Raw genomic sequence first — 25,698 nt, 5'->3', positions numbered from 1 at the left:
CCAGGGCTGGTTGCCGCCGTTTGGCCCCCAACTCTTGGGGTTTGGGGGTGGTCCCACGACGTAGACGCTGCGGCTCCAGGACCTGTAAAAGGGGTTGTGGTACTTGCCTGAGTAACCAGAGTTGTTCCCAGGGATTGTCACCTATGTAAGACTGGTGGCAGGGGTGTGCTGTGGCTGTTTGACCCCCAACTCTTAGGGTTGGGGGTGGTCCTATGACACAGACACTGCCACACCAAGACCACATCATTCAAACAGCATGTCACAAACATAAGAACCAAATTCACACCTAGACTTAATGTGCTTAAATCAATTGCAGGAACAACATTTAGGCAAAACAAAGAAACTATTACTACAGTATGCAAATAATGCATATGCTCACTAAGACACACCACAACACCCTACAGACCATACAAAACAAAACCCTAAAGACAATTACAGGCTGCACAAATATAACAAAAGTCCTCATGGTGTAAATGAGTGCCACACAAACATTTGCATACTCTACAAACACAGCACACCCACAACACTATATAGCAGAACACCCACACATGCCAAGAAAAAAAAAAAAGCACCTGTATCTTAATATATCACACACAAATACTCTCTTTTCTTCCTCCACAACCACCAGACACCTGCCTCCAGAAGCATATCCATAATCATATCACTCACTGCTCCATCAACAAACTGAAAGACAATGCATTGGTGCATGCCAGTCCTGATATCCATCCTTCTGAACCCTCTCCCTTCTGAAAGGAGAGAGTCCACCTGGCCAGACTGTGATGCAGCCAACTTTCTTACCTTTCTCACCATACACCAGGTAGGGCGATGCCCTGTCAGCGATGATGCCTCCTCACGAAGTCCCTCCACAAGGCCCTATCAGCATACAGCTGCACTCTCTCCACCTCCTCCATAGTTCTTCCTCTTGACTCTATGGCTTGTCTGATACCGTCTCTCCATCTCTTCCTGGGTCTTCCTGTTGGACGCTTTCCTTGTGGCTGCAACTGGTAGTATTTTAATGGGTACTGATGCTCATTCATCCTCATGACGTGGCCAAACCATCTTAATTGGCTTTTCTCTACATATTCTAATATTGGCTCTATTTCCAGCTCTCTTCTTATTTCTTCATTTCTTATTCTGTCACACCTTGTTACACCTTCTATTATTCGCAGTACTCTCATCTCTGCTGCTTGTATCTTACTTTTCAGCCTTTCTGTCAATGTCCATGTTTCTGACCCATATGTTAGAACTGGTCTTAAAATAGTTTTGTAAATTGTTATCTAAACCTGCCTGGGTATAAGTTTTTCTCACATCAATGGATATAGCGTTCTTAAGTAATTTGTATGGCACTGTATTCTATTTAATATTTCTTTTTCCATTTGACACCTTTCATCTATCTTTACTCCTAGGTATTTAAATTCTTCAACTAATTCCAGTTTTTCGCCTTCCAACCATATTTCTATCTCTTCTTTTTGCCTTGCGACCATCATTACTTCTGTTTTATTTGTGTATATTTTCATTTTCACTCTTTTCAATGCACTGTTCCAAGCAGTTAATGCATTTTGAAGTTCAATGGGGTTGTTTGCAACCAGTGCAATATCATCTGCGTATGCCAATGTGATAACTCCTTCTCCAGATCTCAAATTTTTCATACATCTGTCCATAAAAAGTACAAAAAGCAATGGGGATATAACCCCACCTTGTCTTACTCCAGAATTTACATCAAACCAGTTATCCTCGCGAGTTTGTGTTCTTACAGCGCTGGTACATTTACTATATAGACTTTTGATTGCTCTAACAAGTAATCTATCTACACCATATATAGGGTCTTCCAATGTGTCCCAAATCATCTTCCTTGGTAGCCTGTCAAAGGCTTTTTCTAAGTCAACAAACGCTATACACACTGGTTGATCCCACTCCCAACACTTTTCCATCAGCATTTCCCAATAGAAAATAACATATGTAGTACCTCTCTCAGGTCTAAATCCATACTGTCCCTCCTTTAATTGCCTTCTACTGTCACCCTTAGCCTTCTTTTAAGTATTCTTTCATATATCTTCTCTACATGTGATAATAAGGAAATTCCTCTCCTATTTTTACATTCTGACTTGTCGCCTTTCTTTGGTATTTTACATATATTAGCTTTCCCCCAATCGTCTGGTACTCTACCTTCACACCAAGCTACATTAAAAATTCTCGTTAACCACTTGACTGTGTTTCCATTTCCTTTTAGCAGCTCTACAGGTATGCCATTGCATCCAGGACTTTTTCCATTTTTCATTTTACTGATGGCAACTCTAGTCTCTTCGATAGATATTTCGTGGTAGTAGTTTAGTCTCAGGCTGGTGTTTTCACACTCATCGTCTAATTCCTGAGGATTCAATAATTCTGAGAAATATTCTCTCCACCTTTCATCTACTTTGTTCTCATCTGTTAGTAACACTCCGTCTTTATTCTTAATTGTATTTACTACTGTTTCTTCGCCCCTTTTATAACTCTTCGCCAGACTATATATGAGCTTCCTAGTTCCCAGCAGATCCTCTTCAAGCTCTTTTCCCAATTTCTTCCAAGAATCTCTCTTGGCACTTGCTTTTACTGTCTCTGCTTCGTTTCTTGCTATTTCGTATTCCAGTCTATTTTCTGGGGTCCGTCTTCTCATCCATCTTCTAAATGACTGACTCTTTTTAACAACATCCCGGACTTCATCCGTCCACCATATAGTTTTCTTTTTTCTTCCACCACTAATTTTCTTGGTCTCCAGGACCTCTTTTGCTATTTTTGTAATTTTATCCTTCATGTCTATCCATTCTTCATCAATGACTGGTTTCTTCCGGCTTGCTCAGATAAACTTCTGAAATCTTTTCATTATATAATCTTGCCTTTTCTGGTTCTTTTAGATTCTCTAATTTAATTCTTTCTCTGACTAGTTTTTTCATTGGCTTTGGCTTCCTAATGTTTAGTTTCGCAAGAACTAAACGATGATCTGAGTCAAAGGACACCGATGATATGCTCTTGACATCTTTGAAAAGTTTCATGTTAGTTGTTAACATAAAGTCAATCAGTGATTTTTCAGTATATTCACCAACTACGCTATTCCACCGATACCAGCTCCATTTATGACTTTCTCTATGCTGGTAAAAGGTATTCATCACAGACATGCTATTACCTATGCAGAAATCTATCAGTCTTTCTCCTTCATCATTTCTTTCTCCAATACCATGTGCACCGATGACGTTTTCTATATTATTCCTCTGTCTTCCTACATGTGCATTCATGTCTCCCATGACAACTTTGATAGTATTTCCACATGAATCCAGGGTACTTTGTAGTTTTGTATAGTATTCTACTTTTTCTTCTTGAGGCCTTCCCTGGTGAGGTGCATATACCTGCACAAAAGTTATTCTTTCTGCATCTACTTTTATTGTTATTGCTAGGATTCTTTCATTAATATAAAAAATGTTCTCTACTTTTTCTGCAATTGTTGGTGTTAGAATAAAAGCTACCCCGTATTTTCTTTCATTATCCATTCCTTTGAAAATTAGCTGGTAGTTGTTGTGAATTACTTTTGTTCCCTCTCCAAGAAGTCTGGTTTCACATCTTCCCATTATTTCAATGTTTCTGTCAGTCATCATGTCTACAACTTCTTCCAACTTATCATTCATTGTAGTGGCAGCCACCATTCAGCCTTTCTAAGTTTCCTGAGGTAGCTGGATGACTGCATTGTAGATAATTATCCAGAATGTAACATCCCCCCCCCACCATATACAACACATTATGGAAGACTGTATTGTACACAATTATGCATGCCAACAACACAACATATAATGTATAAGGGATTTGTAGAAAAAAAAAAAAAAATTCTAGCCATTGCATTCCTCAAGGACATGAACCTGCTTGGCCAGACATTGTAGGGAATAACTACAGCAACAACAACAAACACTCCCTTCACAAGTAAAGGCATAGGAGCTACAAAGAAATTTAAAGGGTAATCACAGTGCCCAGGTACAACATTGCATTTTCTCTTTTGTAATATTTTCATGAGAACCACGTTTAAAACTAAAATCTTATCTCAAAATTACTGTTTGAGGGGCTTTTTGACAAAAATATTTGCTATCTGCTAAAGTGCATTTTAAAACACAGCTTACTCCACCATCTCTTGGTATTAGTTCCAATGGTGTCATGGGTTGTATTTACCTAGTTGTATTATACAGGAAGGGGAGCTATGCTTGTGGTGACCCATTTTTGTATCTCGCAAGATCAAATATTTTCTTAAATTCTTGTATTGTGTTTGCACACACTATTTGTTCCATATATCTACCACTCGGTGTGGGAAGCTGTTCTTTTTCAGGTCTCTGTAGTTATCCTTTTTGAGTTTCATTGCATGTCCTCGTGTTTTTCCTCTGCCCCACTTTAATAAGTCCTCTCTATCAAGGTGTTCCTTTCCTTTCATAATTCTGTAGATAGTTAGTAGGTCCCCTCATTCTCTTCTTTGTCCCAGGGTCGGCAATTCCAGTTCGGCCAGTCTTTGTTCATATGTCAGGTTTGAAAGTGTTTGGGCCATCTTTGTTGTTGCTCTTTGTATTCTTTCTAATTTTCTTATACAGTAAGTCCTCATTATACAGTACATATGCGTTCCTGAGAACCTTACCACAAGTTGAAATTACCATATACCCCATTATAACATGTAATAATAGGATATGTGTTCCAGCACATCGAAAGTCACTCCTACAGACATGAAAATACATGAAAATAGTCACAAAAGAAAATGTAAAGTACTGCACAAAAGAAATAAACAGAAAATGTTTTTATTTACCTTTCACTCACCACATATTCTATCAGATGATGTCCCTCCCGAGGCTAAGGGACAGTAGGGATCTCAGATCTACTCCTCTTTCGCTTTGCCTTTTCAACTCCAGCAGTGTCTGGAGAACATTTTGTGGCCATTATGATAATAATATCCACAAAAAACACACCGTAAGGATTTAACTTGTGTTCAAAGGGAAACGCGGGAAGAGACTGATTGTTGTGGTGGCCGCACAGTGTGGTGGCGCTACGGTATGGTGTAAACAAAACACGAGTGGATACCGTACCTGTGAATTTTTCTTACCGTAAATAGAATCAAAGGTAGTACAGTAATTACCAAATACCATAACTGTGAATTTACCGGATAAAGAATTACCATATAAGGAGGACTCCCTGTATTCTTTTTTGTATTGAGTGACCATATCAATGCTGCATATTCCAGTTTTGGCCTTATCAGTGTTTGTAATATTTTCTTAATCATTTCCGTATCCAGGTATTTAAAAGCCACCTTTACTGATCTCAACAAATTGTATGTTTCTCTGACTAACTTATTTATATGTTAATTTGGCGACATGTCTTTGGTGATGATAACTCCTAGGTCCCTTTCAGAATTTACTTTCTTTACTTCTTTTCCATCAATTTTATACATACATATACCAAAGGCTTTTTCCCCCTTACAAAGGAGGTAGCCAAAAAGAAAAAGGCATAAAAACCATTCCCACCCATTCCATCCCTAATACACTCCACTCCCCTCCACCCTCCACCCTCCCTCTTATCTTGGCACCTCCTGGATGATGGGTCATCCCTGCATCTTGTCCACTGCCCTGAGTCAGAGGCAGTGTCGCAAGACACAGCACATCCACAGCAAGGTTGCTTCATTAAATCGGTGACCCCTCCTCTCCGTCACTTCGGGCTGCGTCAAATTTTTCTCACACATACTACCTCATCCCCCATCCCCCCCACCCATTTCACCTCATGCATCACAACTTCATCCACATACAACCATTCTCCATTCACCCCTGTCTTCTGTCCTCTCCCGTCCTTCCTTAACAGACATTCCCTTCTTCCCCAAAGCCCCTTTCAACCCGTCCATCCATCTTATCCTAGGTCACCCACTCATGTTCACTCCCTCCACTTCGCCTTCCATACCTCTTTTACTAGTCTTTCTTCACTCATTCCTTCCATGTGTCCAAACCATCCCAATACTCTTTCATGCACCCTATCTCCCAGCTCCCTTACCACCCCTGTTCTCCTCCTCACCTCATTCCTCACTCTATCCAGCCTAGTAACCCCTATCATACTTCTAAGACACCTCATCTCAAACTCATTCAAACTCCTTCTCTCTTCCTCTCTTATGTTCCATGTTTCTGCCCCATACAGTGTTGTTGGCACAATCACTCCTTCATATAATCTCCTCATAGCATCCATTCTCCATAGACTGTGACTCATTACGGAGTGATCTGAACAAAGTCTCAGAGTAGAGCAAGAGATGGGAGGTAGAATTCAATATCAAGAATTGCAGTATAATTGAATTTGGAAAAAGCAAGAAGAGAATATCAGGACAGTATAAAATTGATCCATTTGAGAATGAATCAATTTTATACTGTCCTGATATTCTCTTCTTGCTTTTTTTTTTCCAAATTCAATTATACTGCACTTCTTGATGTTGAATTCTACCTTCCATCTCTTGCTCCACTCTGAGACTTTGTTCAGATCACTCTGTAATGAGTCACAGTCTATTTCGGAGTTTATCCTCTGCAAAGCAGTTCATGCAACTTTCAATACCTTCGTCCATGTCATTTACATATATAGCAAACATTATTGGAGCTAGTACTGACCCTTGTGGGATACCATTACTCATTTCTTCCCATTTTGAATATTTGTCTCTGAGCACAACTCTCATTTTTCTTCCATGTAGGAAGTCCCTCCCAATTCAATAGTTTTCCATGTATGCCTCCTATTGTTCCCAGTTTATATATAAATTTTCTGTGTGGTACCTTATCAAATACCTTTTGTAGGTCCAGGAAGGCACAGTCTGCCCAGCCATCCCTTTCTTGCAATATATCTATCAATCTTGAATAGAAACAAATCAAATTAGTAGTACATGATCATCCCTGTCTCAATCCAAATTGCCTCAGGTTCAGTATATTATTCTCCTCCAGATATTTTGTCCATCTATCATTGATGATTCTCTCACAAATTTCAACTATTGTATTCATTAGGGACACCGGTCAATAATTTGTTGGGTCTTCCTTATTACCCCCTTTATATATTGGCACTATATTGGCATTTTTCCAGTCTCCTGGTAGTTTTCCTTCTTTGAGTGAGCATTCAATTATTTTGTACATTTTTCCTGTTTGTCCATTCCTCTAGTACAGTAGTCCCTCAAATAACACAGGGGTTAGGTTCTTGAAATTACCGTGTATGACCAAATCCGCGTATGCTGACATTTCATATTAAATACCGGTATATACTGTACGACAGGTAATTTTTGCAGCTTGCAGGATGGTAATGTAGACCTAAGCTTCAGAACACTTTACCTCACAGCTAATATCCACTGCATGTTATTGTGGCAAAGTGGCATGCAGTTGATACTTTAGGGTCTATATGGGACGCCCCTACGGACCAGAGCCACACATCATTTTAGCTGTGATAGAGGAAAACTCTGTTCATAGAGAAATGATGATGCTTTTATACTACGACTGTCCCTCTGTTATGCTGTCCCCCAACCCCTTGTTACTGTCCTGTACAATTTCTATGAATATTCATTTCCTTTTTCACCTACCTTCCCTGTGGTGGGGAAAAGAATACTGCCACCAAGTATTTCCACTTGGATCGTAAGAGGCGTGAAGAAAGGGACGGGGATTGGGACTAGGCATCCTTCTCCTTGTAGCCCCACAGGGGACATTCCTAAAAGAAAAAGCAAAGGCATAAGAGGGTCTGGGAGTTTTCCGACCAGCACCCTAAGGTTTGGGTCTTTTAATGTGCGTGGATGTGGTACAGATCAGAGTAAAAGGGAAGAGATAGGTAGTATGTTTGTGAGAAGAAAGATGGATGTGTTGGCTTTGAGTGAAACTAAGCTGAAAGGGAAGGGCGAGTGCAAGTTTGGGAGTGTAAGTGGGAGGTTATCAGGAGTGAAGAGAGGGCGAGGGAGGGAAGGGGTGGCTATACTAGTAAGTGAAGAGATAGGTAAACATGTAGTGGAGTGGAAGGAGGTTTCCTCAAGGATAATGTGGATGAAGGTGAAACTGGGAAAGGAGATGTGGGTTTTTGTAAGTGCATATGGGCCTGGCAGTGAGAAGAGCGTAGAAGAAAGGGAGGCCTTTTGGATAGATTTAAATGAGTGCATAGAGGATTTAGGGAGAAATATCAATGTAATAGTACTGGGAGACCTTAATGCTAGGGTAGGAAATGAACCAATTGATGGAGTGGTTGGGAAATGTGGAGTTCCAGGAAAAAATCATAGTGGAGAGTTGATGGTGGAAATGTGTCTAGAAAGAGAGTTGATGATAGCAAATACAGTGTTTCGGAAGAAAGTCAAGCATAAGTACACATGGGAGAGGGTGGTGGAGGGAAGGGTGGTAGATAGAGCATTGATGGACTATGTAGTGGTAAATAGGATTATGTTAGGAAGAGTTAAGGATGTACATGTGCTAAGGGGAGAGGGTGGGGGAATATCAGATCATTTTTTGGTGGAAGGTAAGTTGAGAGTGGAGGATAGGTGGAGAAAGAGGAAAAGGACAAAAGGTAGGGAGGTGCTTAGAGTGAACTCTTTAAAGGAAAAGGAGAAGGAGTACAAGAAGAAGCTGAAGGAGGAGTGGGAGGGAGTGAAGGATAGAGTAGAGTTAGGTATGGAGGAGGAATGGGGATGGTTCAAAGAGGGAGTCACAAAGTGTGCAAAGATGGTGTGTGGAAAAAGAAGGACAGGAGGAAATAGAAGGAAGGGTAGTGAGTGGTGGGATGAGGAAACAAAGAAGGTTGTAGAAGAGATTGGTTACAAAATAGGACGAGGAAGTCATATGAGAGGTATAAAGAAAAGAAAAGAGAAGTAAAGTACAAGGTAAAGGAGGCAAAGAGGAGAGCAGATGTGAAATGGGGTAAGGGTATGACAGAAAATTTTGAAAGTAATAAAAAGATGTTTTGGAAAGAAATTAAGAGAGGAAGAGGAGGCGAATCAAGTAGGGAAGAAAAGGTAAAAGGTGCAGATGGATAGATGATAATGGAAGAGAAGGCAGTAAGGGGAAGATGGGCAGAATATTTTAGGGAGTTGCTAAATGTGAAGGAGGATAGGGAGGGATAGTTGCAGTGGGAAATGCTAAGAAAATGACAGTTATGAGTGAGGAAAATGGAGGAGAAATAAGGAAGGATGAAGTGAAGGCAGTTGTTAAGATGATGAGAGCAGGTAAGGCACCTGGTCTGGATGGATGCCATACAGAATGTCTGAAGAAAGGAGGTACAGTGATGGTGGACTGGCTGGTGAGATTATTTAATGTTTGCTGGAGAGAGGGTAGAGTGCCGGAGGACTGGAGGAGTGCTTGTATAGTTCCACTTTACAAGGGAAAAGGGGACAAATGTGAATGTAGTAGTTTCAGAGGGATTAGCTTGTTAAGTGTAGTTGGGAAGGCTTATGGGAGGATCTTGATTGAGAGGATTAGGAGAGGAACAGAGGGAGTAATTGGTGAGGAACAGTGTGGAATTAGGACGGGTAGAGGTTGTGTAGATCAGATTTTTGTGGTAAGACAGATATGTGAGAAAGCTATAGGAAAGGGGAAGGATGTTTTTTGGGCCTCTATGGACCTGGAAAAGGCTTACGACAGGGTAGAGAGAAAGGCACTGTGGGAGATTTTGCAGATATACGGGATAGGAGGAAAGCTTTTAGGAGCTGTCAAGAGTTTTTATGAGAGTAGTAGAGCTTGTGTCAGGATTAGAAATGGAGAGAGTGAGTGGTTCGAGGTAAAGGTGGGACTTCGTCAAGGATGCGTTATGTCGCCCTGGCTGTTCAACTTATACATGGATGGGGTAGTGTGAGAGGTAAATGGAAGGGTAGTGGGTCAGGGATTGGAGATGGTTAAAGAAAATGGAGAAAAGTGGGAGGTGAGCCAGCTGTTGTTTGCGGACGACACTGCGCTTGTGGCAGGATCGGAGGAGGGATTGAGGAAGTTGGTGGCAGAGTTTGGGAGAGTGTGTGATAGAAAAAAGCTGAAGATAAATGTGGGTAAAAGTAAGGTGATGAGATGTACAAGGGGTGAAAGTGGCAGTAGTCTGGAAGTGAGCATTAAGGGAGAGTGACTGGAGGAAGTGGATAGTTTTAGATACTTTGCTGCAAATGTGGCAGGAAAAGGTGGAGTGAAGGTGGAGGTAGAATGTAGATTGAGAGAAGCGAGTAAATGCCTTGATGGATTAAAGAGTGTAATGAGGAATAGACATTTGGGAATGGATGCTAAGAGGAGACTATATGAAGGAGTGATTGTGCCAACAACACTGTATGGGGCAGAAACATGGAACATAAGAGAGGAAGAGAGAAGGAGTTTGAATGTATTTGAGATGAGGTGTCTGAGAAGTATGATGGGGGCTACTAGGCTAGATAGATTGAGAAATGAGGAGGTGAGGAGGAGAACAGGGGTGGAAAGGGGGTTGGGAGATAGGGTTGATGAAAGAGTATTAGGATGTTTTGGACACATGGAAAGAATGAGTGAAGAAAGACTAGTAAAAGAGGTATGGAAGGCAGATGTGGAGGGAGTGAACATGAAGGGACGTCCTAAGATGAGGTGGATGGATGGGGTGAAGGTGGCTTTGGGGAAGAGGAGAATGTCTGTTGAGGAAGGACAGAAGATAGGGGCCAATGGAGAATGGTTGTACATGGATGATGTTGTGATGCATGAGGTGGAATGGGCGGGGGGATGGGGGGTGAGGTAGTATGTGTGAGCAAATTTTGATGCAGCCCGAAGGGATTTCTCCCCGTCTCCTCCTTTATGCATGGGGGGATGGAGAGGGGGGGTCGCCGATTTAATGAAGCGGCCTTGCTGTGGATGTGCTGTGTCTTGCGACACTGCTTCTGACCCAGGGCAGTGGACAAGGTGCAGGGATGACTCGTCATCCAGGAGGTGCTAAGATAAGAGGGAGGGTGGAGGGGTGTGGAGTGTATTCAGGGATGGAATGGGTGGGAGTGATTTTATGCCTTTTCCTTTTTGGCTACCTCCCTTGTAAGGGGGAAAAAGCCATGGTATATGTACAAGTTCATTTATAACATCATACAAATTAATTTTTAAAAAGAATAATGCAAATGCAATTGTACAAATATAATATTTATTATGTATCCTATGTAATATACAAAACAATGTAAATATACTGTAGTCTGCGCCTGAGAGGCACTGCGAGTTGATCAGCTACACCCCTGCCACCTCCTGGTCCCCTCCCGTCTTCCCTCCCTCGTCCCATTAGCTGGCTTGTCCTGACGCCTGTTTGTGTTGCTGGCCACCATCACTCGAATTCTATGAAATATACACCCAAATAACTCTTAGAATTCAACACTCATGGGCTACTAAGCATAAATAAAAATAAAAATTACGTACGCGAATTTTGGATAATGCGGTAAAAATTTCAAGAAACACTAAACACGTTAACAAGGTAAAATTCCGATATTGCGGTGCGAGTGGTGGAAGCAAAGCCCCTCAACAGGTTAGGGCGGTAAAATTTCACGATAGCACGGCGCGGGTGGTGGAAGCGACAAGCTAAAGCTTGTTGGCTACCCCCCTACCACCCCCTACTCCCCCTCTCCTCCCCTCCCTCCCTCCTGCATCAGTACCTGGAGGTTGACACGTGACCGCAGGCAGCCACCCATGGCTATCCCCTCGCCCCACACCCTTGTTTGAGCAGTTCCCAGTACATAATGACCACGTTATCTGAGGATCGACTGTATATGGTAAAATAGAAAGCAGTCACCACAAATGTTTGCGATGTTGCTGCGTGTGTGCTTATGCGTGCCTGACTTGGCGCGAATTTTAAAACTTCTCTACATTTGAGATGGTTTTGAAATAAAATCCATGTGTGACTGAATCCGTGTTAATTGAGGGACTTCTGTATCCAGTTTGCAACTCCATCTGGGCCATGTGACTTGTTAACATCAAGCTTTAATATTTGATTCCTTATTTGTGTATTCATCTATTTACCTAGTTGTATTATACAGGAAGGGAGCTATACTCGTAGTGACCCGTCTTTGTATCTTTCAGCATCAAGTTTTTTCTTAAAATCTTGAATAGTGTATGCACACACTGTTTCTTTATCTAAATTATTCCACACGTATTTCCTAGTTGTATTACATGGGAAGGGAGCTATGCTCGTAGTGACCCGTCTTTGTATCTTTCAGCATCAAGTTTTTCTTAAAATCTTGAATAGTATTTGCACACACTGTTTCTTTAACCCATTCAACTCCGATGACAAGATGTCTTGTCATTTGGTCAAATAAAACAAAAAATCATAAAACACCAAAATGTTTGATCAAACACCAGAAAAATATGACGTCAGTCCTCGCTTCGCTTGCAGCGAAGCGAGGACTGTCGTCATATTTTTCTGGTGTTTGATCAAACATTTTGGTGTTTTATGATTTTTTGTTTTATTTGACCAAATGACAAGACATCTTGTCATCGGAGTTGAATGGGTTAAGTTATTCCAGATATCCAGCACTCTGTGTGGGAAGCTATTCTTTTTCCTATCTCTTCTATAACCATCCTTTTTGAGTTTCTTTTCATGACCTCTTGTTTTTCCATTGTCATTTTTTAGTAAATCATTCCTATCAAGGATTTCCATTCTCTCATGATTATAAATATAGTCAGTAGATCACCTCTTTCTCTTTTCTGCTCCAGTATTGGTAGTTCCAAGTTCAATAATCTTTGTTCGTATGTTAATTTGGATAGAGCTGGTGCCAACTTTGTTGTTGCTCTCTGTATTCTTTCTATTTTCCTTATATTCTTTTTAGTACTGGGTGTCCATAGTGTTGCTGCGTATTCCAGTTTGGGTCTAATCAGTGTAACTAATATTTTTTAAATAATTTCTTCATCCAAGTAATCAAATGCCACTTTCATTGACCTTAATAGGTTGAAGGTTTCTCCGACTATTTTGTTTATATGTTTATCCGGTGTCATGTCTTTGCTGATTATTACTCCAAGGTCCCTTTCTGATTGCACTTTCTTGATTTCTTTATAATTTTTTTAAATTCTATTTTTACTTTTTCCAAACTCCATTATGCTACACTTTGTGATATTGAAGTTCACTTCCCACTTTTGAGTCTATTTCCAGATTTTGTCCAGGTCTGATTGTAATGAATCACAGTCCTCTTACTTTCTTCAATATTTTTGCGTCATCTGCGAAGCCATTCATATAACCTTCAACTCCTTCATCCATGTCATTTATGTATATGGCAAACATGATTGGAGCCAGCACCGACCCTTGTGGAACACCACTTATCGTTTCTTCCCATTTTGAGTATTTGTCTCTAATTACTACCCTCATTTTTCTCCCAATCAGGAAGTCTTCCATCCATTCTAATAGTTTACCTGTGATGCCACCTATTGATTCAAATTTTCTTATTAATTTCTTGTGTGGTACTTTGTAAAATGCCTTTTGTAGGTCTAGATAGGCACATTCTGCCCATCCATCCCTCTCTTCTATTACAGTGAGTCCTCCTTATACGGTAATTCTTTATCCGGTAAATTCACAGTTAAGGTATTTGGTAATTACTACCCTCGATTCTATTTAAGGTAAGAAAAATTCACAGATATGGTATCCGCTTGTGTTTTGGTGGTAAAATTAGATATTTTGAAGAGGAAAGAGCAGGGAGAAGGTATATCTGCCATAAGTCGAAACTTGGGTTTGGTATATGGTAATTTCAATTTGCAGTAAGGTTTTCAGGAATGCATATGTACCGTATAACAAGGACTCATTGTATTTCTATTAGTCTTGAGTAGAAGCAGATCAGGTATGTTGTACATGATCTTCCTTGTCTAAATCCAAATTGGTTTGGGTTTAGTATAGATTTTTCTTCCAGGTGTTTAACTCATCTACTTTTGACATATTTTAGCTACTGTGCTTGTTGGGGAGACCAGTCTGTAGTTAGTTGGATTTTCCTTTTTTCTCCTTTATATATTGGTACAATGTTTGCATTTTTCCAGACTTGTGGTACCTTTCCTTCTCTAAGCGAGCATTTGATTATAGCATGTATTTTATCTGTTAATTCTTCTACGCATTCTTTCAGTATCCAATTTGCAATTCCATCTGGACCATGCGATTTTCTGACATCAAGGTTTTTTATTTGGTCACTAATTTCCCTCTTTGTTACAGTTATTTCCTTCATTGGGGGGATTTCTGTCTGTTCCCTCACAGTTAGGTGTGTTCTCAGTTGTGAATAGCGATTTGAAGTGGTTGCTCATAACTTCTGCCATTTCTTTTTCTTCTGTATATTCATGACTTCCTTGGCACAGCTTTTCTATTTCTTGCTTGTTTTTTAGTTTACCATTCACATATCTATCTATAAAATAGTTTTGACTGTTTCTTGCATTTTTCTATTATTTCCTTTTCATAATTTGTCTTTTCTTCTCTGCGTATTTTTACATAATTTTTTCTTAGTTTGATGTATGTTGGCCATTTGCTTTTTTTTTTTTTTTTTGTCTTTTTCCATTTTTTCCATCCTTTGTCTCTTTTATCCTTGGCTTCACTATGTTTCTTGTTGTACCAGTTCTTTATGCATGTTCTTTCTTACTTTTGTTGTGGTACATATTTGATCACACCCTCATTATAAATTTCTTTTAGTATATTCCATTTCTCTTCCATCCTTGTTTCTTCATTTAGGAATTTTTCCCAGTTTGCATTATGAAAGAATTTTTTAAGTTTCTCAAAATTTGTTTTGTTGTACATTGGTCTTCCTATTCTATGTTTCTCCTTTGTTCTTAGGTCTTTTTGCTCTTTTAGTTCAAATTCTATTAGTACATGGTCACTCTTTCCTATTGGTATTTTGTAATCTATTCTGTCTACAATTTCAGGTTTTGATGTAAGTATTAAATCCAATCTCAAAGATTCCTCATTGTTTCTGTATCTGGTATTTTCCTTTATCCACTGAGTCATTGTGTAATCAAAGGTCATATCGAGTAGTATGCTGCCCCATATATCCTCTCCACCCCTCACTGTCATTTCTTCCCAACATATTTCTTTTGAGTTAAAAATCACCCATGATTACTATATTTCTTCCTTTCAGTATATCATTTCATGTTTAGTATCCTCCAACAGTTTGGAATGATTGTATTCTGTCCAGAACTGTGTTTTGGGGGGACACATACAGTACCACAAATTTTCTACTTTTCATGTGGTTGCTTTCTACTTTTATCATAATTGATTGTACATTGTTTTTTCCTTCTGTTAACTTTGTCACATTTAAGTCTTTCTCGGTCAGAAATAGTACTCCTTGTTTTTCCATTCTATTCTTCATCCAGCAGTTGTATAGTCCTTGTCCCACAATGTTAGGTGGTAGCTTACCTTTTAGTTTGGTTTCTACTATTCCCATTATGTCCAGTTTTTCTGATGCCAGGTAATCATTTAGTTCATTCAGTCCTGAGATCATTCCATCTCTGGTATAGGCTAGTTTTAATTTTTTTCCTTTTTGTCTTTTTCTGTCGGCTTTGTTTCCTTTTTTGTGATATACCATTTTCTCAGCCTCAGGTCCACCACTATAAAAAAAAAAAAAAAAAAAAAAAAAAAAAAAAAAAAAAAAAAAAAAAAAAAAAAAAAAAAAAAAAAAAAAAAAAAAAAATTCAGCCTCAGTTTTTTTTTTTTCCGCTTCATTTCTAAGCTCCTTTTCTTTTCCCTTTTCTTCATCACTCATTTCTTTCTTTATCCATACATTCTTATGATTTTCACTGCTAGTTTTGTTGTTCTGTAGAGTACTTCCTCTGTTATCATGTGTGACCTAAGTTTTACTTTTAGTGGCCTATATTGCTTTTCTTTTGAGTATTTTCCTATTCTATATGTTTCCTCGGTTTCTTTATCCAAGGTTTGATCCTCCTCTTGAATCTCCCTCAGAATCTCTTGAGTAATTTCCTTTTCCTCTCTGATACCTAGGAATATTATGCTTTTCTTTAATACTATAGATCACAATGCATATTTTTTGTCCACTGTAGCCCTAACCATATTTCCTTTCTCTTTAATCACTTGGATTACCATTTCCTTCGCATTCTCCTTAACTTTTTGTTCCACTATTTCCCTAAAAGATGATTTTTGACTTTCCTGTTCCACCTTCCACTGTTTCTTTATTTCTTGGAAGTTTCCTTTAATCTTTTCTTCCACTTTCTCAGTCACTGCCTGTACTTGATCCTTCATCTCTTTCTTTGATGTCTCATTCCTTTTCATATCTTCATTTTTCAATCTTATATTTTCTCCCTTTATCCTATTCAGTTCCATTTTCAATTCATCTATTTCCCTATTGTTTTCTTCATTGGATTTTCTTAGTATGGCTACCTCTTTATATATACTTTTGCATTCACTTTTCAGTTCAATTATTCAATCTAACAACTCATTTCTCTATTTCTTAAAATATTTTTAAACCTGGGTTCTCTATCCGTGTCTATCCCTCTATACATATTGCTATTGTCTCTATTGAACCCCGAGAAGACATATCTTTCAAACCTTTGGTATGTTTTTGGGGTCTTGTTCAGACTCCTTTTTTTTTTTTTTTTTTTTTTTTAATTACACCAAATGGGGACTCAATGGTACTTATGTCCAAACATCGCTATGCAATTTCCTTTTCTCTAAATCCTTCATTTATTTCATCCATCGTTGGCACTGATCTTGCAAGGAGAATAGCAGTATGAAGATACAAAGACTACATTTTCGGTCACATTAACTACGATACTCCCCGTTTGTAAATAGGCAGAGCTTGGTTGGTTCCAAAATCGTTGTCGGCAACTCACTAATCAACTTAGGGACCTGCAGTTGTATCTTTCTGCATCCAGTTCTTTCTTAAAGTCGTGTATAGTTTTAGCACTCACTGTTTTCTTTTTCAATTTATTCCATGTATCTATCACTCTATGTGGAAAGCTATTCTTTTTCAGATCTCTTCTGTAACTGTCCTTCTTAAGTTTCTTCTTGTGTCCCCTTGTATTTCTTCTGTCCCATTTAAGTAGATCATCCCTGTCAAGGATTTCCATCCCTTTCATAATTCTATATATGGATATCAAATTGCCTCTTTCTCTTCTTTGCTCCAGAATTAATAAGTTTAGTTTGTCCAATCTTTGTTTGTATGTCAACATGCTGAGTGTTGGTGCCATCTTTGTTAATGATCTTTGAATTCTTTCTAGTTTTTATTTATTTATTCTTTGTACTGGGTGTACCAACCCAAGTGTCCTGTAGCAAAGCAGATGATATTCAGTGATATTGAGTTTTTCATTATCTTTTGAGAGTAGTCTCGACTCCCTAAATATCTCAGACAACAACTAAGATGTGCAGACAGATGGAATAGTCATGGGCCATCAGTTTGAGCTAGAATATATCTCTGAAGAAGTTTTCATATTGGTGCATCATTGTTGCTTACCTGTGTGCATGTTGGTTCTGCAATACAGTCTTTGGGCATTCAAAAAAGTAAGGGTGTATGTGACACATTCAATATTTTTCCACTGTGCTCCTACACAAAATCCTTCACATTCACAAAATGCCTCCTAGATGCTGCAAGGTTTGTAAACTGATTTTTACAACATAATACAGATATTTCTTCATCTTGGCCCACATGTGTCACTAAAAATTATGGTGATTTGTTACATGTTTTTACATAACTTGAATTAATTGTCAGTGATGTTGGAATCCCTGACTTCATCGATGTGTTGGCCATTCCAACACCCTAAATGGCCCTCTTATACTGGCCTGGTTCATGAGGGACAGCATTCTCAAACTAGTGCCAAATCAATCTGTTTCAGTTAACAATAATGTCCTGTATTGAAAGAGATTCCTTCAGTGATATTGAAAGATTTTCATTGACTTTTGAGGGTAGCATCAACTTCCTAAATATCTCTGACAGCAGCCAAGACATGGAGATAGATGGCATAATTAAAGGCTATCACAATTGATTCCTTAGGGAAATAGTCTTAACAAATAATTGGTGAGCCTACATGGTAAGTAAAATCAGATTGAGTGTATTTCACAATGTGTACCCACTCTGCATGTCTGGCTGCTCCCTTGTCTAGTTTTGGAAAGCTGAAAACACCAACACTGTCTTTGCCATGGCTTTTACTGCAGTTCCATACAGAACAACACTGCCTGTAAGCTGTCCTCTTCTTTGGTGGTTCACCATTTTCATCAATCATTTTCAGGATACCTTAGTCCAAATTTGATATTAGATAGTTTACAGCACTCAACACGATCACAATGTATGAAGAATGAACATAGCCTCTGATGTCACTGTGAAGTAGGTGGCGCCACAGGTAGATTTTACAAGAATGGCTGAAGCAGACAGCGTTTTAGGCATAGCATCGGTAATTTCAAAGTGCAATAAATAAAAAACAAAAGCTTTTGTGTAATTTATATAGCTATTATTGACTTAGGGAAGTATTAAAACCTATATAGAGTTAAATTAGACAACATTTATTTACAAAGTGGTTACCATTTGAAAGCTCCCAAGCCGAAGGCTCAGGCATGATCTCAAACATCCACTTTGAATACCATGGTCAAACAGCCTGAAGAGCCTTAACTGACATTCTTAATTACTCCTAGTTATACAGCAAATTCCTAAACATGTGGAAAGAGGTCACATGATCCCTATTTTGAAACCAAATAAACCCACTGAAAATTTTGCATCATACGGACCAATCTCATTACTCTCCACTATATCTAAGCCAATGGAAAGGCTGGTAGCAGCAAGAATCAAATCAGAAAGGAAAGCTACTCTACCAGCACACTGATCACAAATGCCACTCAACAAGTGCTGGAAGGATTCAATGAAAAAAGTTCCCAAGGAAGAAAATTATGATAGCCAATGATATAAACAAGGCTTTTGAGAAGGTCCGTAGCCATTCTGTATGACAAAGGCTTCTTTCCCCTTATAGGGGAGGTAGCCAGCCATGACATGCACCCACTCCCACCCAGTCCACTTCTATCCATCACTCATTTCCCTTTTATCTTAGTTCTTTGTGGATGAAGGACCCTGTCTCCTGCCCACTGCCCAGGTCAGAAACAATAGAAAAAGACACAGCATATCCACAGCAGGGTTCCACTGCATCATCTACATGGCAACCCTCCTATTTCCTTGTATGAAAATAGAGAAGACGAGGAGAAATCCTTTTGAGCTACATCAATTTATAGTCCATACACAATCATTTTTCACTCACACCTGTCTCTTACCTTCTTCTCAAGGAATGGCTGGCCACTACAGGCAGCCAATGTGGGCACTAGACTTGGTATCAGGTTTTAAAATTTTAGTACATTCTAAGTAACAAAGTGGCAGTGTGTAGAACACACTTGCATAGGGACCAGGTTTTGATTATTTTAATTACATCACTGCTACTGGCAATTGATTCCATAGTAACAGTAGAAGGAAAAGGAATACTATTTGGAAGCACCTTATGTAAGAAAACCACGTGGACCGGATGGAATTTCAAATTGGATACTAAAAGAATGTAGAGACCAATGGGCAGATAAAATACACATTCTAATTACATAGGAAAGGGCAGTGGGTGGAAAGGTGGTTGATAAGGCATTAATGGATTATAGAGTGGTATCCAAAGGAAGGATAAGAAGCATTCTGGAGTTCTGTGTTCAGAGGGTAGAGAGTGGAGAAGTGTCAGATAATTTTTTGGTAGAAGGGAAATTGAGAGGTGGATAAAGAGGAAATGAGTGGAAGGTAGAGAGGTGTTGAAAGTAAACAACTTGAATGAGAAGGAATACCTGGAGAAGCTGAGAGAAGTGCAAGATGTGAATGATGAGTAGATGTTGCAGTAAAAGAGGAATGGTTTTGTTTCAAGGAGGGAATGAAAAAGTGTACAAAGATGGTATGTGGAATGATGCGGATGTGAGGGAATAGAAGGAAGGTAGTAAGTAGTGAGATGATAATGTGAAGGTATTAGTACAAGAAGTAAGTAAAACAGGAATTGGGAAGCATGTGAGAGTTGCAAGAAAAAGAGAGGAGTAGCAAAATGTAAGATAAAGGAGGCAAAGAGGAGAGCAGATGTAAAATGGGGTAGGAGTATAACTGAATTTCTTTTTTTAAATAATTAAAAGATGTTTTGAGAAGAAGATAAGGATTGATTGATTGTGGAAGTGGGAGGAACTAGGGAAATGTGATGGGAGAGGAAAATGGAAGAGCTATAGGAAAAGATGAGATACAAGGAGCTTTGACACAATGATGAGAGCTGGTAAGGCACCTGGTTTGGATGGGTGTCATGTGGAGTGTCTGAAAAAGGGAGGTACGGTTGTAGTGGGATGGTTAGTGAAGTTGTTTCATAAACACCAAAGGAAGTAGACTCCAAGACTGGAAAGTGTCAAACAGTCCCAATTCATAAGGGAGGAAATAAAGAGGACCCCTTCAACTATCAACCAATATCATTAACCAGCACAATATCCAAAATATATGTAAAACTGGTGAAAGATAAATAAACCAAATATCTAGAAAAGAGGAATAGTTTAACCAAGAACCAATTTGGCTTCAGGAATGGTAAATTGTGGTAACAAACTTGACTTTCTACTTCAAGGTGACTGATGCAATTCAAGAGAGAAGTGGGTGGATGGACTGTATATACCTTGATCTGGAAAAAGCTTTTGACAAAATCCCCTACAAAAGACTTCTATAGAAACTGGAATATATTGGTTGTTTAAAGGGAAGTTTTGGAGAGAGAGGAAGAGGAGGCGAATCAAGTAGAGAAGTAAAGGTAAAAGGTGCAGATGGAGAGATGATAATGAAAGAGAAGGCGGTAAGAGGAAGATGGGTGGAGTATTTTAGGGGGTTGCTAAATGTGAAGGAGGATAGGGAGGGAAAGTTAGTTGCAGTAGGAAGTGAAGGCAGTTGGTAAGATGATGAGGGCAGGTAAGGCACCTGGGTTGGATGGATGTCATGCAGAATGCCTGAAAAAAGGAGGTACACTGATGGTGGACTGGCTGGTGAGGTTATTTAATGTTTGTTTAAGAGAGGGTAGAGTGCCGGAGGACTGGAAGAGTGCCTGTATAACCACTTTACAAGGGAAAAGGGGACAAGTGTCAGTGTAGTAGTTTCAGAGGGATCAGTTAAGTGTAGTTGGGAAGGTTTATGGCAGGGCTGTGGAGTCGGAACACACAACCTCCGACTCCGACTCCTCTATTTTTGGCACCACCGACTCCAACTCCAACTCCGACTCCTCTTCATGTAATTAACTGATTATGGCCTACATAATTTATAAAGCCTATACAACACACATACGCTCCAATCTTGAGTAGACTTATATCATTATAACTGGTTTATATCAAAGAATAAATATATATGTTATAGTGTGGCTTTCTATGTTTGACCTCTTCATTAATACTTTATAACTGAAGTAGAGACAAAACAAATTAAAGTATATTGAAGAAAATTCAGTAAAGAAAAAAGATCCTATAATGTAAGACATTTGGCATAATATATATCTTTGCAAATAAGTGATAAGTACATTTCAAAAAAAGAATTCTGTTCTTTATAACAAAAGTTGAAATATAACCTTTGTAAAGGATATACAAACCTAATGATGAAAAAAAAATATAATGTGAGATTTTTTTTTTTACATATATAGTTTTACATACATATACCAAGGCTTTTTCTCCCTTACTAGGGAGGTAGCCAAAAAGAAAAAGGCATAAAATCATTCCCATCCATTTCATCCCTGAATACACTCCACACCCCTCCACCCTCCCTCTCATCTTAGCACCTCCTGGATGACGGGTCATCCCTGCACCTTGTCCACTGCCCTGGGTCAGAAGCAGTGTAGCAAGACAGCACATCCACAGCAAGGCCGCTTCGTTAAATCGGCGACTCCCCCCCTCTCTGTCCCCTCATGCAGAAATGAAGACGGGGAGAAATCCCTTCGGGCTGCGTCAAAATATCACTCACACATACTTCACACTTCCTACTCCATTCCTGTACTATATTTAGATCTCTCTGTAGTGATTCACAATCTTCTTCAGTTTCCACTCTTTTCAGTAGTTTTGCATCATCTGCAAAGAAGCTCATATAGCTTTCTATTCCTTCATCCATATCATTAATATATATAGCAAACATTATTGGGGCCAGTACTGTTCCCTGCGGAAGACCCCCCACCCTCTTTAAATCCCTGGAAAATATTCTCATCACTTTCTACTGTATTGCTCTTATCTATACTTCATATATTTACATTTTTATTAGACATTTCATCGTCGCTCAGCTGGTCGGGGGGCCGTTTGTTTACCTTTCGCCTGTCTGCCTGGGCCAAGTCCTCTCCTTCCTCATTTCCTTCCATTTCCCCCAGCAATCCCTCCCCTTCTCTTTCCCTACTTCCCCACTATCCCACGAGCAATTTCCCCCCACCCAGCAAATACAATAGGCACTTCTCTTTGCTTTGGGATCCACGAAACATCAATTTTCTTCATAAACTCTTCTAAGCCGTCCGTTTGTTGGGGGGGGTTGTGAGGTTTGTGGTGGGGGGGTTTGGGTTTTTTGGGTGTGGGGTTTTTTGGGGTATTGGGTGGGGTGTTTTTTTTGGGAGTTGGGAGGGTTTCTATTGGTGTATGTTGGTGGGTTGGTGTTGTGTGGGTGTTATGGGGTGGGTTGTGTGGGGGGTTGTGGAGGTGGGGGGGGGGTTTGTTGGGGGGGTGGGGTTGGGGGAGAGGTGTTTGGTGGTTTTGTGGTGGTGTGGGGGGGGGTGTGGGGTGGGGTTGGTGAGTGGTGTGTGGGGTTGGGGTTGTGTGGGGTGGGTTTGGTTGGTTTGGTGGGTTTGGGGTTTGGGTGGGTGTGGTTGGGGGGGGTGTGGGGGGTTTTTTGGGGGGGGGGGGGTTGGTGGTGGGTGGTTGTTGATGAATTATGGTGGGATATTGTGTGTTTATTTGTTTGATGTTTGGTGGGGTTGTGAGGGGGTTTGGGATTTTGGAATGATAAGGGGATGGGGTTATAACAAGCTATATAAATCGTTAGTTCGTCCACATTTGGAATATGCTGTTTCCGTATGGTCACCGAATCTCATTAAAGACATTGACAGACTGGAAAAAGTACAACGGTGAGCAACAAAACTGATTCCAAATATCAAAAATAAATCATAGGAAAATCAACTAAAACATATAAATCTGTTTCCCCCCCCCCCAAAAAAAAAAGTAGACTCAAAGTTATTTGATAGAGGTCTTTAAAATTCTAAAGGGAATTGACAACATCAAAAGTGACAAAATTTTCATACTGAATGAGAATTCGACGAGAAACAATGGTCTCAAACTGTCCGGAAATAGATTCAATTTGGAGGTGGGTAGAAACAACTTTGCCAACCGTGTAGATGAATGGAATAAACTTCCTGCAGAAGCAGTGCAATGCAGTTCAGTTCGAAGCTTTAAGAATAGTTTAGATAAACACCTAAGCAAGATGCTGTAATGAATATAATATATCTTATATTATTTATTTTTGTTTTGTTATCTTTTGTCTGTTTGATTCTCATTTATTATTAGTTATATGTCAATTTATTATTATTTACCATATACCTGTTTGGTTATTATCTAGCTATACCTATGCATTTATTTATGTATTATACTTGTTATTTACATTATCATATTTTTTATTTATTCATTTATTATTATTTTGATTTTTTTCGCATCCGACGTAGATATGGAACAAAAGGTCTCCTGTCGGCATGCTCCGCCTTTGCAATCCTTTGTGTGTGTGTGTGTGTGTGTGTGTGTGTGTGTGTGTGTGTGTGTGTGTGTGTGTGTGTGTGTGTGTGTGTGTGTGTGTGTGTGTGTGTGTGTGTGTGTGTGTGTGTGTGTGTGTGTGTGTGTGTGTGTGTGTGTGTGTGTGTGTGTGTGTGTGTGTGTGTGTGTGTGTGTGTGTGTGTGTGTGTGTATTTACCTAAGTGTATTTTACGGGAAGGGGAGCTATGCTCTTAGTGTTCCGTTTTCATATCTCGTTTTATCTAGACTGTTTTTAAATTTGTGTATCGTTTTTGCACACACCACATTTTAATCTAACTTGTTCCAAACGTCTATTACCCTGTGGGGAAAGCTGTTCTTTTTCAGGTCTCTTCTATAACTGTCTTTCTTGGTTTTCTTTCCGTGTCCTCTTGTACCTCTACTATCCCATTTTATTAGATCCTCTCTATCAATAGTTTCTATGCCTTTCATTATTCTATAAATAGTTATCAAGTCTCCTCTCTCTCCTCTCTCTCTTCTTTGCTTTAGTGTCTGTAGCTCAACTTTTGCTTGTCTCTGTTCATAAGATAGTTCTGAGAATGTTGGTGCCAATTTCGTAATTGCTCTTTATATTCTTTCAAGTTTTGTTATACATTTTTTTGTACTTGGTGGGCACGTCGTCGTTGCATGCTCCAATCTTGGTCTTATCAAAGTGACTAGTATTTTCTTCACCATTTCTTCGTCCAGGTATGTAAATGCCACTTTGATTGTTCTTATTGAATTATAAGTTTATCCAAAGATTTTGTTTATATGTTTCTCAGGGGACATATCATTCATAATAATAACTCCCATGTACTTCTCACTTTCCACTTTTTTAATATCTTCCTCTCCCAATTTATATGATCCCACTATTACTTTTTTGCTTTTTCCAAAATCCATTATACTACACTTCTTATTATTGAATTCCATCTCCCACTTCCTGCTCTATTCCCATACTTTATTGAGATCACTCTGCTGCGACTCACAATCTTTTTACAGTGTTCACTTTTTTTTTTAAATGTTGCATCGTCCGCAAAGAAGATTATATAACTTTCAATTCCCTTATCCATATCATTAATATATATAGCAAACATTATTTGGGCCAGAACTGTTCCTTGTGAAACTCCACTAATCACTTCATCCTAATTAGAGTGTTTGTCTCATATCACCACTCTCTTTTTTCTTTCATGCAAGAAGTCTTCCATTCATTTCAGCAGTTTGCCTTGTATTCCTTCTGCAGTTTCTAATTTCTTTAGCAATTTCTTATGTGGCACCTTATCAAAAGCTTTTTCCAGGTCTAGAAAGGCGCAATCAGCCCATCCATCTCTTTCTTGTATTACATCTATTAGCCTTGAATAGAAACACATTAAATTTATGACGCATGATCGTCCTTTTCTAAATCCAAATTATCTTGGATTTAGTACGTTTTTTTTTTTCCAAATGCCTTACCCATCCAATTTTGATAATTTCTTCACAAATGTTAGCTATCGTACTTACAAGAGAGACTATAACTAGTAGGGTCTTCCTTGGTCCCCCATTATATATTGGTACTATATATGCTCTTTTCCAATCTTCTGGAAGTTTTCCTTCTTTCAATAAACTGCTTATTAGACTATGTATTTTGTCTGTTAGTTCATTCCTGCATTCTCTCAAAATCTAGTTTCCTATTTCATCTGGTTCATGTGATTTTCTGACATTGAGATTACTCAAGTGATTCATTAATTCATATCTTGTTACTTCTATCTCGTTATAGGGGTGACTTTCTCCTCCCATTCGATATCTCTAAGGTGTATGTTCTCCCTCGTAAGCACCGATTTAAAATGTTTGTTCATAATTTCTGCCATTTCTATTTCCTCTGTGTATTCAACTCCTAGTCGTAGTTTCTCTATTTTTTTCAGTTTGCTGTTTACAAATCTGTAAAATAGTTTTGGTTGATCTTTCTATTTTTCTATGACATCTTTTTCGTATTTTCTCTTTTCTTCTCTGCACACTTGTACATATTCATATCTATAACTAGTATATATT

Source organism: Oratosquilla oratoria, chromosome 10 (assembly GCF_046742065.1).
Source record: "Oratosquilla oratoria isolate Oo_2021 chromosome 10, ASM4674206v1, whole genome shotgun sequence".
Lineage (NCBI taxonomy): Eukaryota > Metazoa > Arthropoda > Malacostraca > Stomatopoda > Squillidae > Oratosquilla > Oratosquilla oratoria.
The sequence above is the reverse complement of the archived record's forward strand: the minus strand, read 5'-3'. Positions refer to the sequence as shown.